We start from the raw sequence: 17,615 nt of genomic DNA on the forward strand, positions 1-17,615 counted from the left end.
AGTGGAGTATTACTCAGCCATCAAAAAGAATGAAATCTTGCCATTTGCAATGACGTGGATGGAACTAGAGGGTATTATGCTAAGTGAAATAAGTCAGTCAGAGAAAGACAAATACCCAATGATCTCACTCCTGTGGAATTTAAGAAACAAAACAGATGAACATACAGGAAGGGAAGGGAAGATAAAATAAGACAAAAACAGAGAGGGAGGCAAACCACAAGAGACTCTTAACTCAGACGAACTGAGGGTTGCTGGAAGCGGGGGGGATGGGGTAACTGGGTGATGCACATGAAGGAGGACACATGATGTAATGAGCACTGGGCCTTAAATGCAACTGATGAATCACTAAATTCTACCCCTGAAATGAATAATATACTATATGTTAACTAAATTGAATTTAAATAAAAAAAAAAAAATCCTATGGGCTTGTAAAATGGTGCAACCACTATGGAAAGCAGTTTGGTAGTTCTTCAGAAAGAAGAAAAGAATTCTACACGTAGAATTGCCATCTGACCCAGTAATTCCACTCTTGGGTATGGTTGATCCTTTTTAGGTACAAATTCTGTGTTGGCAAATTTGCCTATTCACTAAAATTCATTTGTAAGCTCCAAATCAACACTCGTGGCAATGCACGGACACATGCGTAATGGAAAAATTTAAGTTGCTCACCTGGTACCTTCCCAGCTGAGGTCGGACCAAGTGACGCTGCGTCCTCTTGTTTCAGCTCTCCCATGGCGAGGATGAGAGGATGGAGGCAGGAGGGGCGGTGCCATGGAGAGGAGGAAGCTCAGGCTCTGGGGCCAAGTGACTGGGGTCAGGAGGGTGGCCTCAAGAAAGTGACTTCGCACTTCTGAACCCCATCTTCTCCTCTGTAGAATAAAGAAGAAAATAGAAAATAGAACCTGTTTCTGGGATTTAAGATTATAATCTGTATGATACGCATCTATCTATTTCCCCCAGGAACAAGGACTTAGTATTTGCTAATTCAGTGTTCCCTGCAACTTTATAGAACATAACTACAACACATAATGAGAATTGATTGTATAAACCCCAAAGAATCGAAAAGACATATCTAAATACTTATACACAAATGTTCACGCTAGCTGAAAGATAGAAAACCTCAGATATCCATTAGCATGAGCAAAATGTGGTATCTCCATATAACGAAATATTACTCGGCCATAAAAAGGAGCAAAGTATTGATATACATTCAGTGTTCACGAACCTCAAAAACATAGAGCTAAGTGAAAGAAGCTAGACACAAAAGGTCACATGTTGTATGGTTCTATGTATGTGAAATGCCCAGAATAGGTACATCCGTCAAAACAGAAAGCCGATTAGTGATTGGCAGAGGCTGGGGCGGGAGGAAACAGGGAGTGAGTGTTTCATGGGTCTGGGTTTTCCTATTGAGGGTTATGAAATGTTTTGGGGCTAAATAGAATGGATGGTTGTACAACATTCTGAATGTACTCAATGCTACTTTTTTTTAAAAGGTTAATTGCATGTTGTGTGAACTTCGTCTCACTAAAAGTAATCCTGTGAAGTAGGGATCAGTATTATGCCCATCTGAGAGCTGAAGAAATCAAATCATTTGCCTAACACACCCAATTGCAGGAGGTGCTGGGATCAGAACCCAGACCCCCGATTTGCAGCACAGAGACACTCAATTGCCGGGACAAGCTTCAGCCTTTGCAGAACAAAGCAGAGATTTGGGCTCATGGTAGGTTCTTAGCAGATGCTGCCTCCTTTCTCTGCTGCTTCCTTTGCAAGCGGGAACTGCATATGATCGGACTTCCTCACTGTCATTTGTAGAGAGAAAAAATGCAAGTTTTTGATTCGTCTTCTATTAAGTAAGTCAGGTTCTAAGAACATGTTCTGTTGTAAAAACTGAACATGCAGGAAAATGTGGCATGAAGCTGAAGAAAGCATCCATGACAAAAAAAAAAAAAAAAAAAAAAGGTCCAGACCTGCACTTTTCTAAATGATGTAGGAGAAAAATAATGGGCCGGAGGACAGAAGCCCAGCTGTGTTCCCCCAGGTCGCTAAGATTTATCACCTACACATGCAGGATGCTACAGAAAAGAGATCTGGTAACCACGGCCATAAGTCACAAGCCAGCCATGCAGCCTGCTACCCGCTGATAGTACCTACCACGTGGGGCTTGCATCCTCTGGATCTGTCTGGGGGGGCGGGGCCTCGTCACTAACAACCCCGCCTCCTTCGCGGCCGACTTAAGGTCTATACCAGTAGCACAGCACGTGGGGACCTGGCGAGGGATGTGTTTCCGCTGCAGATCTGATGGTTTCATGGTTGTGGTTGGGCTTGGGAGACAAAGCAAGGCAGACAAAACCACCCCCAGTTGTGGGCCTTACATTTGTGCCAACAGTTCACTCTCCTCTGAGGGAAAAAAAAAAAGGCTCAAATAATCAGAGAGTTTGGGGGCTGGAGTATCCCTTAAAGATGGCGCACTGTATTTGCAGGTGGTCTCCACGCATTTAAATCGGTGCCTAAAAATTACTCCTCATCCAGGGTGCCCACAGTGTGAATGGGCTACAGAGAATCAAACATATATAAAATAGCGGTTTGGTTTTTAGCGGTGGAAAGAAGTTTGTATCGTTTCATTATGAACGGTTGCATTAGCATAAGCAAAATAATGTTTTTATTGCAAACTCTATTGAAAATCACTCCGAACTCATGGAAGATGAGATGTACTCTGTCCTTTCTTCGGTCTCCCCAAAAAGTCCTTATAAAATTAGGATTTTTTTTTTTTTTTATACCTCTGCTTCTTATATACCAGCAAATATGGTGGTTCAATTTCTGATCTGCTCTTTTGACTCTTCTTAGTAACAATGCCCAGGTTCCATTCATTCATTCATTCATTGTGTTAACTAGGCTACAGGAACTTGTGATTTAATGAGAGAGATAGTTTCTCTCCTTTTTGGCTACGATCAAGTGTAATGAAAGTGGACAGATATCCACTGGGAACAAGTTTTACATGGATTTTTCACTATTCTTTCTAGCAAGTTCTGCTTCTCGGTCACAGAAGGGGTCAAGAGTTTGGATTAGGTTGTGGGTAAATCCTAGAATCTCAGGCTTCTGGCCACAGGGACTATTATATGCATGGGTGGGGTTTCTGGAATTGTTCAGGGAGAAGATGAAGTATTTGATGGAGAATGTCTGTTGGGAATACTCTTTGCCTTCACCTTGAAGCACTTTCAAGATTCTGAATATCTTTTACTGCCTAAACTGCAATAACTTCTAACCTAATGGTCTGGGGTGGGGGAGTCCTTCTGCAGGGACATTTGTGCTATGCTTCGAGGTGCCCAGTGAGGTTGCTATCCCTTAAAACATCACCCATGTTGACCAATGCCTAAAATTCCACCAATAGATAGGGATTTCTTTAGGATATTTAGTATCTTTGTTTCTGAGGTTTTCCACCCAAGGGCAAACCAAGATGTGAAAAGCTATTCATTCCAGCTTTTTAAATGTGTTGTATGTACCTTCATTAAAAAATACCTCATTGCTAAAAAAATTCTAACCATCACCTGAGCTTTCAGCAAGTTGTAATCACTGATCACAGATCAACATAACAAACATAACAATAAGGAAAAGTTTGAAATATTGAGAGAATTGCCAAAACGTGATACAGAGACATGAAGTGAGCAAATGCTGTTGGAAAAATAGCACCAACAGACTTACTCGACACAGGGTTATGGCAAACCTGCAATTTGCAAAAAAACACAGTCTCTGTAAAGCCCAATAAAGCAAAGTGCAATCAAAAAAGGTGAGCCTGTAGAGTAGAATACATAAGAGATGGGTAGGAGTCCATGCTCTTGGGTGAACCTCTCAGCTCCGTCCCTTAGTAGCTGGGTGATCTTGGGCAAGTCACCTCTCGGTACCTCTATTCCAGGGATGTTCTAGAACTGGCTTCCACTGGCTCATGAGAGCTGATTGTTGCATACTCAGGAATTTTGTGAGCAGGTTGTTAAATTGTTGGTAGCTTAAAATTGGCCATGGTGGGAATACTGACATCACAGAAATCAGCAAACACTACAAAGCAGTCCTCCACCCTCTGCCCCCATGAGAGGATGGGATGACCAGCACACCACCGCTCAGTTCCTCATGGGTTCCTTGAAACAATTGTGAGATACTTTATTTCAAGGGCTCAGCACAGTGCCTGGGACTTAACAAGCACCTTATTAAAGTTACTTACTACCACTACTACCAACAATAATTAAGTAGTAATAATGTTATTATAGTGTTTTGGACATAGTAGGTACTTGAAAAATCTTAATCTCTTCCCTATCTGTTCATTATTATGGTTTCTGCAAAAGGGAATCTATAGTGAATCTATGCAAAAGGAAATGCCAAGGGGACGGTTTGTCTTTCAGGGTCACTTTTGACCCTTAGACAAAGTGGAAGCTTCATTCCTTCTTATTGACCATAGTTTGGGGTGGACCCTCAGATGCTCATGTAGCCATGACTAGAAGCCAAAGCCACTCTCCATGCTCACTTTGTCCATCCCACTAAGTTTTCCGCTCCTGCCACAGCAGCTGAGTGACCAGGGGCTCTCTTCTACCATCATGAAGCTGTCAGCACCCATGGTGGGCCCTGCAAAGTATAAAGGACAATTTATCCACAGAGCAGTGGCAGCATCGTTGTTTATGAAATGATAACTGCTTCAGGTAGCAGCAAGTTCCAACATTAGCACAACAAAAGCTTTGAGCTGGACCATCTGTTGCCACGTGGACAATCTGGTGGGCTTGCCAAAGCCATTTATCCGTGTCGAGTGCATATCCACACTGGCCAGTCCTCATGCTGAGCAGAAAGGAAATTTAAAGAAAGGCCCATCATTTATCATTGTAGACAGCTGGGCTGGCGTGTGGGCAGAGAGTATTTTTTTTTTTTTCCTTGAGAAAAACAAAGACCCTGAAGATGGGTAATGCTTGCTCAGCTCTAAGCTCCTTGCTAAGGACTCCCTCTCTAGCTCACTCCTTTCTTCCTGCTTTTCTAGATGGTAGAAACAAAGTTGTAGTCATGGATCCTGGTTTCCCGGTCCCCAAATCTCATGAGCTGGTGGCAACGTGGAATTCTTTGGTTTTGAGCTGGGGTTGGCATGTTTATTCGTGTCCCCTGGAAGGGACCTCCAAAAGGGAACCTTCCTGCCACATACAGGGAGACATTGGTCACAAAGGCCATTGAACTTGGAGCTCACAGTGCTCCATGTGAGTGCAGGCTGGCCATCTATGTGTGGGGAAACGGGGATGTGGAAACTCAGCCTCCTGGACCCCAGCTTTGTGTTCTGCCACATGGTCACACTTCTACCTCATAGCCCTGTTTGTGCATGGAAGGCCACTTGTGATTTTTGTAGGCCTTCATGCAGAGTATTCAATGAAGTGTTTTGTGACTGTGTTGATATAAAGACAAAAGATATTAATATTATATATGAAGACATTTTCTTTGACCTAAAAGTTCATTTCTTTCTTCTGGCTTTCCAAAAAATTGAAACATTTTTGTAGACTCTGAGAATGATCGTGGGGAAAAGAATATATTTATTATATTATATAAGAATATATTTATTATATATGATGGTTAAGATACTTCTACTGCAACAACCTGTCTCAACGTCTCAAAGGGTGGTTGTAAAGGTTGTATGCATTGATTAATATCAAACTCCTAAGGCAGTTACATGGAATATATTAAGCCTTTGCTAACTGTTAGCTCCTCACCTGCTCACTTTGCTAACTGTCTTATTTATAAGCCAGCAAGCATGCTGGGAAGCAGTAGACATACTGGTTAAGAGCAGAGCCTCTGGAGTGAGAAGACCTTTATGAATAAGTCCTAAATACCCAAGAAAACACTGCCACTGCATTGAGGTCCCAATTCAAACCATTCCTCTCTGCAGTACTTTTGTTACCAAATCCTATTTAAATGACCAGTGTTGCACATATACAAAATTGGATGGGTGGTTAATGATGCGTGAGCACATTTTATAGGAATCCACTTGACCTGCAAGGGATCAACTCCGTGATTTGATTAAAGGTTTAACTTTTCAGAGTCTGGCTCTGACCCCATATTCATAGATAAATCTCCAAAGCTGATAGATCCTGACATTTAAGAGTTTGGCCCAAGGTAAGGTGATAATCCATTTTCCATTTTCCTAAGAGATGCAATAAATGGAGGCATGCTCTAAATTAGCTGCATTATTTTGGACAACACTTATACGCTCTCTTGGCCTCAGTTTCTCCATTGGTAAAATAACAGTCAAGCTACGGAAGGATAGCTAAAATTCTTCTCAGATTGTGGGGGATTCATGAAATACTTCCAGTGACTGTTGGGGAAATCTAGTGTGCAAGACCCTGCTCCCCTCCCCTTTTTCTAGAAAGCTCCATTGTCACCTTTATAACTTCTTGGAGTTCACGTATGAGTTTTATGGCCAAAATCGAGTTTTGTGGCTAAAAAAACTTAAGGTGTATAAGACTGGACTAGATGACACCTCTATTCAATACTAATTATTTGGAAGCAGGGGCCAAATCTGAGATAAAATTGAATAGGAATACATGTAAGATTCTACACTGAATCCCCCAAAGAACAGCATCCAACTACAGAATGACAGGATATGCTTAGGAAAACACAAACAAAAGCTACTTGGGCGGTTTGGCTGGTGGAAGTGTCAGTATGAATTCAAACTGGGATGTTTTCATAAGACAATAAGCCCAAGCAACTCTTGGCCACTACTGCAACCAACCAGCACCACGGTAAAGTAATGTGCGTTCGGGCTAACTTAACAGAAAGGTCATCCTCAGAACCAGAAGGGTGAATTTCCCTTTCTACTTCTTGCTGGTTGTAACACACACTAAATTTTAGGGGTATACGTGTCATCATGATGGTATTTCATGATTTCGATGAGAAGTTCCAAGAATATCCACATCCTTCCCACTCAAACACCTCTTCTCAAAGTTCTTTGGGAAATTATAAGCCAATAGAAATATGTTGCAATCAAAATCACCATAAGCATTTATGTACAAGGTTAAGAGAAGTTCAAAGTACATGGGATGTATCGTCTTATTAAATCTCATTGAACTGTCATAGCCACCCTGTGAGTAAGTTCTTTTAGCTTCATCTTTTCTTCTCCCCCCAGAGGAGGAAATGAAGGCACAAGGATGTTGAGTAATTGGTGCAACCTCATAGACAAGAGGCAAGTGAAAATCCGAGTATGATTTTGCTACTAGCTATGTCAAGGCCAAGGAACCTCCATGAAGGATTGCAGGAGAGCTGTCTTGGAGTTTCTGGCTTCTGCTTGAATCCTAGGCAAACTCTCTACCTCCTCCTTTACGCATGAATATGAATCGATGGATCTTCCCATATCTGGCCATCCATATGGTACAAGAACTCAGAGCAGTGTCTTTCCAGTTTATGGAAGAAAACAGAGCACCATTCTGAATGCCTTTGTGAAATCAGACAGCCCCCGACCCTTTTATGTTCTATCAGCATGAGGTGAGCAAAACAGATGATAGTGTCTTCTGCATGCTTGCCTCTGAACTCCACAGTGCCCGTGTCCACCGTAGACCTGGCCAAGCAATATCTTCATCCTGAACCATCAAATCACTCTTCCCTGCTCTTCTGGAGGAATGAGGGATCAGGTGGCCTAGAAGCAAGCCAATGTGGTGGAAGCTTTCACCATTGCCCTCTGTTGCAGACATCCTGAAGGCTGGACTCTAAGTGGGCATTGCAAACTCAAGTGTGTGTGACCAGGAAAGGAGAAGTCAGAACTTGGTCATAAAGCAGTTATCCTCATGTACCTGAAAAGCCGCGACTGAACCGAGATACATCTTGCTGAGTGTGGGTCACAGGGAGAACCCTGGTCAATGAATATGGAGCAGTAGACTTTGGTCTCTGGTCATCAGAGCAGTCCAGCAATGGTACGAGTTGCTTTGTGAGGTAGGTTGTCCCAGTCATGGAAGATGTTCAGAAACTGGAAGGTGCCTGACAAGGACTCTGTGGATCAGCTCTACTCAACAGGCAGCATGAGGACCAATTCCAGCCTATGCATTGTTACTAGTCTGCAGCTAAGTAAATATGGAAACTGAGTGTATTTAGAAAATTTATAGGAATTTGACATAGTAATTTTTATATCTGTTGAGTCTAATAATAATAAACATAAACAAACATGGGCTTGTATACTGTACATTTTATTTTTCCTGGTAACTTGTTTTTTTTTTTTAATAAAAGCATTGGTGTATGGATGCGTAAAATAACGATGAAGTCTTTCTCCACAGTGAGTTTGAGAAGCACCAGTGTAGGGGGTTTTCTGATTGGGGCATCTTTAGGGGGTACAGACTGGACTGAACAGACACTGAAGTCCGTGGTCAGCCTGGGTCATACCTCCTGCGATGAATGATGAATGCAAATCACCTAGGACAGTCCCAAGCACATAGTAGGTACTCAACACAACCTTTCTTGCATGAATTTCATGATCATTATAATGCATCCATTTGGGAGGTCACCCGTTTGTGCACAAAATTTAAAAATTTTATGTTCACAACCTTAACTTTTTTTGTACTGTGGGCCTCTAAAAATAACCCCCACCTTTCCTTTCCTGCCATGGGTTTTGCGTTTCATTTGTACATCGGGCAGTAAATGGGATGAGGTCAAGTGGTCATCACTTACAGATATCCTAAGCCTTCTTTTTTCTTTTTAAAACCATTCTATTTGAACTGAAACTTGGGAAGCAAACCTTGATACTTGAGTTCTGGTACTGTAATGCCTCATGGGTAGCCTGCCATTCCAGCCCGGGTTTTGGGATGACAGAATGGGAGGCGGGTTGCCGCGGCGCTTCTGGCCACTAGGTGGCGAACGCAAGCTCTCTCTGCTTTTGCTGTAAGCTTCTGTTCAAACACACCGGCTGGGATCAGTTTAGCACACACAAAAGATGATGGACGAGAAGTGACATACAGAGCAGAGTAAGTTGGAGTGAATTATCCTGAGCGTACCTGACCAGGGACTTTATCACTTCTTTCGTGAGGGGGGGGGGAGGGCTGGAAATGCTGCTTGAACTAACTCCATAGTAAATTACTTCTGCTTTCCGTCCCACGGTGTGTGATATGGCATGTTCAGCCAAGCCTGTTTTTCCCTTCTCTCTCTTTTTTTTTTTTCCGTAAAATACTACATTAAAGAATCCCTCCAGATCTTTCTACTTACCCATGAATCTTGCCTCATGAGTTTAGCCACCATTCAAATGACCACAGTGAGAATCAGGTGTCAGGACACCGTACAACGTGCAGTTTCAATGAACAAGGCTCACTTCTTGCCCAGGTGTGTGAGGTACTGCATACGTGGTCAGCGGCTCGGACACAGCTAAAATCGAAATGAATGTGTGCGCTGTGTTTGGACAGATGAGGCCCCCATCCTGCCATGCTGCTGCGAACTGACACCTTTCACGTTCCCCACCATAAAGCTGGAAGGCGGCAGTGAGCCCAACCGCTTTTGGCAGGTTTGAGGAGTCCAGATGTCCATCATGAAATGGGTTATTTAATGTATCTGTGGGCTGTTTGCAAAATGGGAATGCCTCCGTCTTTGCAAACACCAAGTGGGCAAATGCCAAATGTTTGCCATCAACATCAACTTGTACGTGGGCACCAAATGCACATAAAGGACCCTTTCTATTCAATCCAATGCAAATCAAACATTTTGCATTTCAATTCATGTCTACTTAATTCTATTTCTTACCCAGAAGTAGCTCCATTAGGTCACCTTGCCAAACTCTTGGTGTCTCTGTGGACCCCTCCCTATGGGGCAATTATCAAACTTATCTGTCTATGCAGGGCTTGGATGTGGCACAATGCTGACCCTTACTCACTTTCATTATAACTCATCAAATCCTGCTTCCCCGAAAGGAACTGGAATAATAACCCTGGTTTACATGAGATGCCTTCAAGACAAGATTCTGAAGAAAATAATTCATTTTGCGCAGAAACCAAAGTATGGGCATTGTCAGGCCGCCAACATCAAATGCATTACTTAATCCCATCCCCCTAAATCCATGGCTTTTAGCCTTGTGTGTCTATGTGAATGTGCGTGCATTGGTGTGCAAGACTTACACCTTTGAGAATGTGTTTACAGCAACTGATTCATTTCCCGGGAGGGGACATGTACATATGTACATGTACTCAAAGTATTGTAAACGTTTTTGGTGGGCTCATGGACCTTCTAGAAGTCTGTGGATTAAGAAACTGTGCTGTATTTTCTACATATGGTTCAAATCACATTGAAAGTCTACTAAAATTGATGATAACCATCTGAATGTTGATCTTCTATTCTCACTCAATATAGTAGACTGGATTTCATTAATCACATTTCTGTAACTTAGAGTAAATATTATGAATGGAGGTTACCTCCTGTAAAGGTCCTGATGGAATGGACAGACACATTGGAAGTGTTAACTTGGAGCAGGAAATTATTTTGAGTAAGGAGTTAGTATGTAGCCAACTTATACTGTCTTCTGTGCTCAAAGAAACCTTAACCACTCCTAGCACTCTCAACCTCCAAGAAGACAGTGGGATCGGATACACTGACCAACATTTCACAGACCACACTGTCTTCTGTTCTGCATGCAACCTGACCAATATAAAAATTCGCCCCTCACCAGAGTTCTGCCTGATGCACCTTTGCTGATGTGCTTTGCCTGCCGTTAATCTCCTCTGAGTCCCGTGGAATGTACTGCCCGTGTCATTAGGTAATTGTTAAAACTGCCGTATTTGAATTACTCTGGTTTCTCAGTTTCCTCGCACGTGGGTCCACTGAGGCTTTCCCTCTCCTACCCTATTCCCCCCAAAATGGTATTAGTCTTCCCTCCCTACCCAAGCCAATTTTGGATGAGGCTAGACATTCTTATGAAAGTCAACCATTTCTACCAGCTTTGAAACTGTACCCCCCTTTTCTTCTCCCAATCAACTCCAATCGAAACAGAAACAGCTCAGACATCACTTTCTCCAGGAAGCCTTTCTTGACTGAGCTTCTCTGGGCTGGACATCCTTCCTCTGCACTCTCAAGGTCCTCCTGCATCTATTTATAGCACAGTGCTTATTATACCACGTCATGCTTGTCCGTTTGTAAGTCTGTCCCTCGACCAGACTGGGACTTCTGTCCTTATAGCACAGTACAGCTCCGTGGGGATTATGGAATTCACAGATGAAGGCTTCTCATTGAGTCCTGACTACAGTGTCAGCCATGCCTGTCCCCCTCCTCACATGAACCCTCTTTTCGGGCCATATCCCTTTCCTGTTTGTAAGCCTCCTGTTGGTTATTTACCTACTGGGTTGACTAGTCTTTCTCCTGGGTCACTTCCAGACCCCAGTCCCTTCCTGCGCTCTAGGTGAGCTCTCTCTGAATCCCAGTGCCTCCTCTTCTCCACTCCACCCGTTTGGAATCTGGGGTTCCACTGTCTACATTGCCTACGGCACCTGCTGCAATTTTAACTTCAAGAGATTGCTTCTTATGAGTCTTATAAATTGACATCATCCTGGGCCATTTATCCTTGTTTCCCAATTCGGGACGGGGCACCTTTTGGAACAGACTAACTCATCTCACTGACTGGGAAGTGTTCCTCTTCTCTCCCCAGGGTAGCCTATTTCTAGAGACTCTGTGGACAAAGAGCATCCTGTTTCCTGCAGAGAATGTGCAGGGTTCATACATAGCCCAGGTCCAGGGCATCCCTGCAAACCGGCTTAGACACAGAACAGTGGTTCTCAAGCGTCGGTGTAAACAAGAATCCCTCGGACGTGCTCAGTGAGACCAGACTCCCATGGTCTCCCTCAGAGGTTCAAATTCAGTACTTCCCAGGTGGGGTTCAGGAATATGTATGTTGGATAAACACCCCCAGATAATTTTGATGACAGTACTATGTGGCTCACAAGTTCACAAATGGAGTAGCTCTGTCTCAGTGGAGTAGAGGATGGTCCATCTTGGAAATCTACATTTCACGTGGGAGGTGGCAGGACATTCCAGCTAGGGCATGGACTTGAGAGACAGAAGACAGACGCACACTGGTGAGAACCATGGCTGGACCACATACTGGTTAGGTTATTTGGAGACTACTACTTAACCCTTTTTAGCATCAATTTCCTGGTATGCATCCTGGGGTTTACTTTTCAGGGTTTTTGGCGGGCTCAGAGACAGTGTAACTGACCAGTGTTCATGGTACCTAGTGTGTGGGAGGCACTCAGTAGGTGGTGATTTTATTGTCATGTTGTTGTGGTTAATATCCCTTTAAATTCCAATGATCAGCTCCTAGTCAAAAATGAATCGGAACAAGGAGGGTCTTCCAGAATGCCATTTCCCTGCGACACTATGCTTTCTGCCTCTTGCGCCCAGCTTCTCTTTAAGTGGTAATACTGGTTTCAGAGAAGAAGTTCCCTTCATTTTATTTTAAATACCATAGGAAGTCAGATTTTGACAGCTCTTGTCTGCACGGATGTGATGCCAGGAGAAGGGATGAGGAGGCAGGCAAAGGCTCTCTCTCTGCCCGCGCGGAGGTGTGCAAAGTGCCTGATTAGCCAGATATTTTTAAAGTTTCACAGGTGTGAGGCAGCCTCCGCTAATGAGAGTTTTAGGGGATTTCTCAAATCTAAAGTGAAGGGTGCCAAGAGTGGAACATGACCTTGGGGCTTTCCTGTACATGTTAACTAATATTACAAAGAACTCTCAGAAAACCCTCTGAAGTCAAGTTCGGGAGGAGCGGGGAACAGGTGAGGCTCTGGGGAGCTGGCAATGGAGAGTTAATGATGGTTGCTATAAATAGTTTCGTTCTGAAGGCTGGGGCAGAATATCACCGGCACTCTGCTAAGAGCATGAAACAGTGGGATCTGCCCCGGAAAGGGGGTCAGGGGTCCCATGACAGCGTTTTATTTGGAGGCAGAAGTTAAAGACAACCATGTGTAGAGCCACCAAGGTACACAGCTGGATGGGAGCTCCACAGCCCGCCAGCCCCACAGCCTCTCCTCCCATACCCTCCCGCTAACTCTTGCCAGCATTCAGATCTATCCTAACTGAAGATCTCCAGGCTGGGACGTCAGCTCACCGAGAGTGGGAGAACCAAGGCGTCCTGAGCACCTATTATGTGCCACCCCCCCGCCCCCGCCCCATGCTTGGCAGTCCACGTGAGACCGTGAGAAGGTATCCTGTTCCTATTTTATAGGTGGTGGTGGTACCTGATGCGGTGGAGAGGCTGAGGAATGTTCCAAAGTTCCCACAATCCTAAGTGGCAGACAGGGTGTGGGCTCCAGGCTCCCTGTACTTACAGCAGCTGACTTATGAGGACACAAGGTGTGAATGGGGAGGCTTCAGTGGGCTGCAAATATGGCTCTTGTGAAGGCAAAAAAAAAAAAAAAAAAAAAGCCACGACCTCCAAGAGGATGACAAGGCAAAGCTGGGATTCCAGCAAGAGCCAGAGCCCTCCTGATCGGGTAGAATCTATTCTTCTGGGCAAGGAGTCATGCCCAAGCAAAGCAAGTGAATGAAAGAGCTTGAACTCTAGTGGGAAATTCTGTTGCCATGTGGAGAAACTAAGGCAGAAACATAGGTGAACGGACGGGACCATTATGGGATTGGGGGAGTGTTAAAGAAAGGTGTGACCCAAGGTCAAGGGGACTAAGTTGACTCAATGCTAGGTGTTTTATTCAGGCTCACCAGATGTGGAAGTGGGGAGTTTTATATCTTTCTGGACCCTGTCTTAATCACCACCACATGCCCCAGCGCCTAGCGTAGCACCCGGCACATATCTTCACCAGGCTACCCCCTGCCCCTGCCTAACGGGGAGTGCCGTTCACACATGCACGGAGGGAGCCAGAAATCCTGGATTTGAGGACTCGTTCTGCTGCCAAGGTCTGCGTTGACCCAAGCAAGACAGAGTTTCTTCGTCTGCAGAATTTGTAAAAATTCCTTCCCTACACACTTTGCAGGGGTGCCGTGCAGAAGAGACACAAATATGCTCCCTCTTTGGCAGCCATCTGGGCACAGCCCAAAGTGGTGGATCTCAACCCTGAAATATCTTTGAAGTCTCACACTTTCTCTTAAGAAAAAAAAAATAACCCCACACAATTCTATATTCTGCTCCATAATATATTCAAGTTTGTTTTATTAATAAAAAATAATGTTGTTTCTCCCCAAACTGAGTACATTTGATACTCTAGAAGGATGTCTCCCCCCCCCGCCCCCCAATCTTCCATGCCTCCCGGTACACTGCATGCCCCAGTTTTAAAAAGCCCTTTGAAAAGAATAAAGCAAAAATAAAAGAAAACTATAAAGCACTGAACAAGTACAAGGCATTCTTAGAGTTCTTATTTATTAATAAATAATTGTTTTTAATAATTAATGCCAATCAAATCCATTTAAATGGCCTAAGCAAGTCCTTCAGGAATTCGAGGCAGCCTTAGCCACAGCTCAAGAAAAGCACAGACGGAAAGAGAGCATCTCCATTCCTGATTCAGCGCTGGCGGAATATTTTTGCTTTTCTCCAGTGCTCCTGGCTCTTAGATCCGGCTTCATTTTCCACTTGAAGAAGAGGAAACGGAAGCTTAGCAAGTCAGCCATTCTTCCAAGGGCACCCAGGTGGAAGCATGGTTGAACTGTACTTCAAAAGCTGAGGTCTACAAACTGCAGGCTACATGCCGTGGACCAAATCTGGTCAACTGCCGGGCTTTGTAAATAAAGTTTTATTGGAACACAGCCAGGCCCGTTCTCGTCTGTACTGTCTATGGCTGCTTTCAGGCTATTGCGGCAGAGTTTAGTTGTTGCATTGGAGACTGTATGGTCCACAAAGCATAAAATATTTACTACCTGACCCCTTGGCAGGGAAAGTTGGCTGACCCCCACGCAGAGCTCTCACTCTTCATCTCAATCCTCACTTTTAAGACCTGAGGTTCTGGCTCTGTGGGAGCCTGACCCCGAAGCCTCACGGTGTGCAGAGTGGAGGGCAATCGGTGGTCCAGCAGAGAAAAGGTCCTGATGGGAGAGCTGGGTCCACACCTGCTTTGCTTCCAAACGGGGGGGCCCACAAGGCTCTATACAGATGGCCCGGCTTTCATACTGCTGCTCCAGTGAGTTTTTGAACACTCCCACCCGACTCCTCCCACTTGCTAAAATTCCTTCCCTGACCCCCCAGTACTTCGTGGTCACGTGCAGATTCCATGGCATCGGGAGGTTACTCATGAGCCCATCCATTCACATCTCCCTAGCCTCGGTGCTTGACATTTCTTTTTTTTTTTTGGATGGGATTTCTATCTCTTTGCTGCATTTCCATGTGTCTGAGCATCTCTGAAAGGGGTATCTCTTGCCTAAGGGATGACTTGCTGATGTGACTAGTCAGAGCCCAGGCTGATGCCGATTGGCAAGTGGGGTTTCTGTGCCTCAAGGGAGCAGAACCCTGTGGGAATGACCTCTCGCCATCACTGTCCGCAGGTGCTAGGAACACTCACACTACTTCATCTCTTTCTAGTCCCTCTCCTCTCCTCTTCCCTGGGGAGGCAAATCAGGACAGGCTGTCCTCTCTCCTGCCATTCCTACTGTTGTAGATTCAGAAGGGGAGGCGTTTGCTGATCTCTGCACCTCCGGTCTCACCCGAGCTATGCAAAAGCAGATGTTAGCATGCTGGCTAAGTCACTGGCCGAGTCTGTTTCAGTGGTTAGCGTGTGTGGGGCTTACTGTCTTGGGAAGCTCAGACCTGAGGACAGATCAGTGGCAGGACTTGGCTGTCCCTGTGCTCTGGAGGAAAAACACTCTACTAACCCCCAAACTCATTCTGGAGTCTAACATCTTCATGCCAGACACATGGAACCTCACTCAGCTACCCCGAGACTCCGGAATCTCTACATATTGCTCCCTTTTTAAATGAAATACCCCTCTCCAACTGGCTAACTCCTACTCAGTCTTAAAGGCTTAGTGCAGGATTTGTGGAGGGTTTCTTGGGGCGGGGGGGATCTTCTATGCCTCTCTTGGTTGTATATCCCTGCTCCAGGCTCTGAGAGCTTTCGCTGCCTGTTCTGGCACTGATTATACCTTCTTGCAACTGTGGATTAACTTCTCAAGGCTCTCACTACACCGGGAAGTCATTGAGGGTGGCTACTGTCTTATTCGTTCAAGTCCCATTCTCCCAAATTACTAATTCATCCGTCATAGGGTGCGTGTAACCCTTAGGGTGCATTTGGCTTCAAGTAACAACTGAGCAAAGGTGACTGAGACCCAACATCTCATGTTTGCTTAAATGGGAGTCCAGAGTGAGAGGGTCCCAGGGTTGTTTCGGGCTTTCAGCAACGTTATCTCAGACACAGGCCACCTGCTATATTGGGGAGATCTCCCTTCCCGGCCACAAGGTGTATGTCTCAGCTCTGGACATGACATCTTCACACGGTGACTTCCAAACAGAGCAGAAAGAGGTGTGAAGGGGGCCACTAAATGCTTTCTACAGCTCTGCTTGTCCTAACATTGCCGGTGGGGGAGGTATTTCCTGGAAGCCACTTCAGCTAATTTTTCCTTATGTCTTACAGGACAGAGTGAGGTTACATGCCCTCTGCTAAACCAGTCTCTGTAAAAAGGGGGATCTTTCTATTGTGATTGGCTTGTAAGAGTGGTAGTTTTTTGGCAAATAAACCCCAGATGTCTATTCACTCCACAAATTTTGTATGTAGGGGGCAATTTGTATTCAAAGAGTCATTGTCATCAACCAATGATGGGGGTGTCCCTGTGTCACTTTCATAAGGGGGTGATGTTCTAGTCAAGGGAGGGGACAAAAGCTACACTGTTGAAAACTCCATCCTCCAGCACCATGCCAGACAGAGTATAATGGAAAGTCATGGCACAAAACACCACTGGCGACCCCAAGACAGCCAGTAGCTCCTAGAACAGATTTTAGTTCTCCTCGGTTCAATAACTAACTACTGACGACTTCTTAGATGCCACTCCCAGCTTGAGACCATGGGGTTAGAGCTGCAAACGGGACCGAGGATGGCCCTTCCTGAAGCTTACATCAAGGGAAGATCCACAGTGGACAGAGAAGATGAGGAATTACCGGCCCTGGAGGTGCGTGTTCAGCCCACTCATCCATTCATCAGACATTTCTTGTGAACCTACTACATGCCAGCCACTACAACCCATGTTGGAGATCCAGCAACGAACAAGACAGAAAGGGTCTCTGCTTCCATGAAGCTTATGTTCTAGCTGGGGAGACAGATGATAAGAATGGAAAGGTGCAGATAAGGGGAGGATGTATCTAGGGATCAGTGCTGCTAGTAAACAGGGTAAACGATGGAGAGAGGATCCAGTTACATGAAGGGATGTGTGTGTGCATGCGCCCTCAGCAGAGGGCACTGCAAGGGTAAGGGGCTGAGGGTAGGAAATAGTTTTGCCCGTTGCAGGCATGTCCCAGGTGACTGATCCAAGTGAGTGCGCGAGAGAGTCCAGGCACGAGGTGAGGCTACGGAGGAAGGCAGCGGCTTTGTAGGTCATGCTAAGGAACTTCTTTAAAATACATCTGCCCTACCTACTCTTGCGCTAGCATGAGCAGCATAGACAAGAAATGCATAAAATACTTCAAATAGCAGCTGTGGGGCTCGCCTGAGCAC

At 45.0% G+C, this 17,615-nt stretch overlaps 1 long non-coding RNA gene across 1 annotated transcript in view; it reads right to left on the minus strand.

Annotated features, from left to right (window-relative positions):
- Positions 1 to 17,615, minus strand: part of LOC144382079 (uncharacterized) — a 234,851-nt gene that overhangs the window by 15,903 nt on the left and 201,333 nt on the right. Inside the window, exon 3 of the long non-coding RNA XR_013448476.1 lies at positions 670 to 869. This is a non-coding gene — a long non-coding RNA (uncharacterized LOC144382079). The remainder of the gene's footprint in view (positions 1 to 669; positions 870 to 17,615) is intronic.

The sequence above is a fragment of the Halichoerus grypus genome, chromosome 6 (assembly GCF_964656455.1).
Source record: "Halichoerus grypus chromosome 6, mHalGry1.hap1.1, whole genome shotgun sequence".
NCBI lineage: Eukaryota > Metazoa > Chordata > Mammalia > Carnivora > Phocidae > Halichoerus > Halichoerus grypus.